Genomic DNA, 5,631 nt, shown 5'->3' with positions numbered 1-5,631 from the left:
CTCGCAGGGCCAACACGGATAGACAGACAACATTCACAGTCACATTCAAACACTAGGGCCAATTTTTAGTGTTGCCAATCAACCTATCCCCAGGTGCATGTCTTTGGAAGTGGGAGGAAGGCGGAGTACCCGGAGGGAACCCACGCATTCACGGGGAGAACATGCAAACTCCACACAGAAAGATCCCGAGCCTGGATTTGAACCCAGGACTGCAGGAACTTCGTATTGTGAGGCAGACGCACTAACCCCTCTGCTACCGTGAAGCCTAAGCGCGATATAAATCAAAGTTATTATTATTATTTGTATTTTTTTTACTACTAGTAACACAATAAGCAGATAAGGGATTTTCCAGAATTATCCTAGTAAATGTGTCTAATAACATCTGAATCGCTCCCACTGCCCTTGTCTTTTTTATTTATTTCTAGTCCTTCACTCTCACTTTCCTCATCCACAAATCTTTCATCCTTGCTCAAATTAATGGGGAAATCGGCGCTTTCTCGGTCCGAATCGCTCTCGCTGCTGGTGGCCATGATTGTAAGCAATGTTCAGATGTGAGGAGCTCCACAACCCGTGACGTCACGCGCACATCGTCTGCTACTTCCGGTACAGGCAAGGCCTTTTTATTAGCAACAAAAAGTTGCGAACTTTATCGTGGATGTTCTCTACTAAATCCTTTCAGCAAAAATGATCAAGTATGACACATAGAATGGACCTGCTATCCCCGTTTGAATAAGAACATCTCATTTTAGTAGGCCTTTAATGAATTGCCTGTGAATGAGCCACTGCTGAAGTTGGATTGAAATGCCGACAGAATTTCGGCAATTATGGGGCGGCATAGCTCGGTTGGTAGAGTGGCCGTGCCAGCAACTTGAGGGTTGCAGGTTCGATTCCCGCTTCCGCCATCCTAGTTACTGCCGTTGTGTCCTTGGGCAAGACACTATACCCACCTGCTCCCAGTGCCACCCACACTGGTTTAAATGTAACTTAGATATTGGGTGTCACTATGTAAAGCGCTTTGAGTCACTAGAGAAAAGCGCTATATAAATATAATTCACTTCACTTCACTAGTATGAATGTAAAAATAGTCTCAATGATGGAATGGTTTCAACGTTGAAGAGTTAGAATTTCCAGGAAAAACGTAATTTAGTTTGGAACGTGGGAAAGGGCTTGTTTGAATGTCCAAGATGATTGGAATGTGTTGAAGGTGGAATAGGTTAAAAAATGTGGGAATTGTGGAAGTTTGAAAAATGGACAATTCATTTTGAATTGGGAAAATGAAAAATAATTAAAAAAAAAACAGAATTATGGGAAATCTCGTTGCTTCTCTCCAGCCCCCGACTGCCTGCCTGCCCACGGACTACCTTCTTGCCTTGCCCCTTCGGTCTGACTAAGGATTCATCCAACGCGCACATACAACAAACCCTGGTAACATTGACATGGTTAATTCTACTAATTTTTCACCAAACATTTCGAGTAGCATACACCTCCCGCACATTCATCAAGAGATTCAATAAACCTATTGAACTGATTCCTGTCATGGTGTCCTCTCCTTCCTCCGCCGCACATAAACAAACTAACTAAATACACCAGAAGAAGCTATATTGTAAAGTAATTGAAAAAATATTAGCAAACATAAAAGCCATTCTTCAGGATTTTCCATAGACCCGTTTTCTTGCAAAAGTTGCAGTGTGCTTCATGTCAAGCATGTCAAGTGTTTTCAGGGTACAGGTCTATGCGTTTCTCCTCATTGAGCTGAATTGAATCCGGTCTGTTTAATTCCTTGCTTCTTGTCTTGTTTAATAGATGTCATCAGTGTTTGAACCTGACAGTTGTATTCAGTGTTAAAAATATCATACGGCTGTCGAAGAAATACATTTTTAAATATTTGGCTTTCATGGCTCTCTCAGCCAAAAAGGTTCCCGACCCCTGCCCTAGAGGAAACTGGGTAACACATGGCACACTGACAAAGATGAACCTATTCTTACAATAATGATGAGGATAAATTAGATTTTATATAGCGCTTTTCTATTATTAGACACTCAAAGCGAGAACCCATTATTCATTCACACCTGGTGGTGGTAAGCTCACATCTGCCAACCTTGAGACCTCCGGATATATCCATCCATCCATTTTCTACCGCTTATTCCCTTTCGGGGTCGCGGGGGGCGCTGGCGCCTATCTCAGCTACAATCGGGCGGAAGGCAGGGTACACCCTGGACAAGTCGCCACCTCATCGCAGGGCCAACACAGATAGACAGACAACATTCACACACTAGGGCCAATTTAGTGTTGCCAATCAACCTATCCCCAGGTGCATGTCTTTGGAAGTGGGAGGAAGCCGGAGTACCCGGAGGGAACCCACGCATTCACGGGGAGAACATGCAAACTCCACACAGAAAGATCCCGAGCCTGGATTTGAACCCAGGACTGCAGGAACTTCGTATTGTGAGGCAGACGCACTAACCCCTCTGCCACCGTGAAGCCCACCTCCGGATATATCAATATATATATGTTCGTTTATGTACACATATACACACGCATAACACTCCTCTTTACTCATTGTTGTGTTTGAAAGTGCAATGCTTTGCAGCCAGTAGCACAGCCTTTGAAGGAGCATAGGTATGCGCGGCATCTGTGACATTTCATTTGCAGGAAAGGAGTGAGTTTAGGGTTGAATTGTCCATCCTCGTTCTATTCTCTGTCATTATCTTTTTTTGGACATTAATACTTGCCGTAGTTTTGAAGCAATGCATGATGGATACCCGGATGTTGTGCGTCGGTGTATTATAAAATGTTCAGTCTTTCAAAAGAAAGGATGGGGCGAGGTACACCCCTTTGTCCACAACTGCGTGAGCAAATAGTCAAACAGTTTAAAAACAACGTTTCTCAAAGTGCAAGAAATTAAAGGATTTCAACATCTACGGTCCATAATATCATCAAAAGGTTCAGAGAATCTGGAGAAATCACTCCAGGTAAGCGGCATGGCCAAAAACCAACATTGAATGACCGTGATCTTTGATCCCTCAGATGGCACTGTATCAAAAAGCGACATCAATTTCTAAAGGATATCACCACATGGGCTCAGGAACACTTCAAAAAAACCCTGTCACTAAATACAGTTCATCACTACATCTGTTAGTGCAAGTTAAAGCTCTACAATGCAAAGTCAAAGCCATTTATCAACAACATCCAGAAACGCCATCGGCTTCTCTGGGCCCGAGATAATCTAAGATGGACTGATGCAAAGTGGAAAAGTGTACTTTGGTCTGACGAGTCCAAATTTCCAATTGTTTTTGGAAATATTCGACATCGTGTCATCGGGACCAAAGGGGAAGTGAACCATCCAGACTGTTATTGACGCCAAGTTCAAAAGCCAGCATCTGTGATGGTATGGGGGTGCATTAGTGCCCAAGGCATGGGTAACTTACACATCTGTGGAACAACATATGCTGCCATCTAAGCACCGTCTTTTTCATGGACGCCCCTGCTTATTTCAGCAAGACAATGCCAAGCCACATTCAGCAAGTGTTAAAACAGCGTGGCTTTGTAAAAAAAGAGTGCGGGTACTTACTTTCCTGGCCCGCCTGCAGTCCAGACCTGTCTCCCATGGAAAATGTGTGGCGCAATATGAAGCGTAAAATACGACAGCGGAGACCCCGGACTGTTGAACGACTGAAGCTTTACATAAAACAAGAATGGGAAAGAATTCCACTTTCAAAGCTTCAACAAAGTAGGCTACCTGTGCTGCCCGGTCAGAATAAATCGCGCACTACCTACTGTGCTGTGCGCACGCAGCGGTGTGTTGCAGCTCAGCATAGCAACATAACGAAAGCCCACAGCAAAGCCTGAATGACTTCCATAAGATGGGTAAGTGCAAGTTGAAGAATGTATGGCTCCAGAACGATCAATTTAATGCAGGCTTGAAGCCGCTGGATGGAAACGTAAGAAGTGTTTAGGACCTTATGTGGAGCCGTCGAGGAGGAAAGCGTTTGTACACATGGCGATAAAAGTGAATGGAATGAAGCTGCTGAAACACCACAAGCACTTGCACAATTACACAAGGATCAACTTAACCCCCCAAAGGAGTGTTATGTGGGTCAAGTGGCGCCATTTGCCCAAGGAGATCCTACTATTACATACAGTAAGCACACACTCATTTCTCTGTGCAAGTAGTGTACAACAGCAGGAAAACTATAAAAACACATCATTTTCGTATAATATTTGTATTAATCACTCCAATAATTGAAGTTTGGCTTGTCATGCCTAATCTTTTTCCAAGTTTATACAGCAAGTGACGTTAAAAGCTGTAAAGTGTTTAGTGTTTACTCTCACTTTATGGTGGAGGAAAGCAAGCAAGATTCGCCAATGTCGTCTTGGCATGCTTAAATAAAAACTACAGATGTCCGACAATATCGTACAGCTGATATTATCGGCCGATAAATGTTTTAAAATGTAATATCGGAAATTAACGGTAAATGTATGACTTTTTAAAACGCAGCTGTGTACACGAACGTAGGGAGAAGTACCGAGCGCCAATAAACCTTAAAGGCACTGCTTTTGCGTACCGGCCCAATCACGTAATATCTACAGCTTTTCACACACACAAGTGAATCCAATGCATACTTGGTCAACAGACATACAGGTCACACTGAGGGTGGTCGTATGAACAACTTTAATACTGTGAACCCACACCAAACAAGAATGACAAACATTTATGGAGAACATGCGCACCGTAACACAACATAAACACAACAGAACAAATACCCAGAACCCCTTGCAGCACTAACTCTTCCGATATGCTCCAATATACACCCCCCGCCACCCCGCCCACCTCAACCTCAACCTCCTATTTGTAACAGTGTTAAAGTTGTTTATACGGCCACCCTCAGTGGGACCTGTATGGCTGTTGACCAAGTATGCCTTGCATTCACTTGTGTGTGTGAAAAGCTGTAGATATTATGTGACTGGGCCGGCACGCAAAGGCAGTGCCTTTAAGGTTTATTGGCGCTCTGTAGTTCTCCCTATGTCCGTGTACACAGCGGCGTTTTAAAAAGTCATACATTTTAATTTCAGATATCACATTTTAAAGCATTTATCGGCCGATAATATGGACATTCTGATATTATCGGACATCTCTAATTGCAACTGAGCAGTATGGTTTTTTTTTACTATAAAATCTACATATTTTTTGACACTTCACGTACTGTAAATAAAAACATATAAATCAAGTGCCGTGGACATTGTGTAACGATATCATTCATTGTTAAAAGTGGCCCTTAGGGGTCGAACTAAACTGTGATTTGAATTTGACTGCCGTGCTTAAGGTGTAAAATAATGTGAGTATTTTCAGGATAAGAGTTAGAATGTTCATACTGTGTGGACTTAAGATGAAATGATCCTTCCAATAAAAACAACCATGAAGCCAGACGTGTTTTGACTGGGCCGGAGTCTTACCTGTGGAACTTGAGGCCCGAACTGGTTCCTCAATGGGCGTTTTGCACTATTGAAGGTGTATTTCATCACCAGGTGTCAGAACTTCCGTGCAGCCGGATGAGCCGAGGGTGGCCTCCTGGGAAAAGGAAGAGCAGAGTGTAAACTTCCTGCTGAGACGTGCTTCCTTCCTGCCTCTAC

Source organism: Nerophis ophidion, linkage group LG29 (assembly GCF_033978795.1).
Source record: "Nerophis ophidion isolate RoL-2023_Sa linkage group LG29, RoL_Noph_v1.0, whole genome shotgun sequence".
Taxonomy (NCBI): Eukaryota; Metazoa; Chordata; class Actinopteri; order Syngnathiformes; family Syngnathidae; genus Nerophis; species Nerophis ophidion.
Note: the sequence above shows the minus strand (reverse complement) of the source record.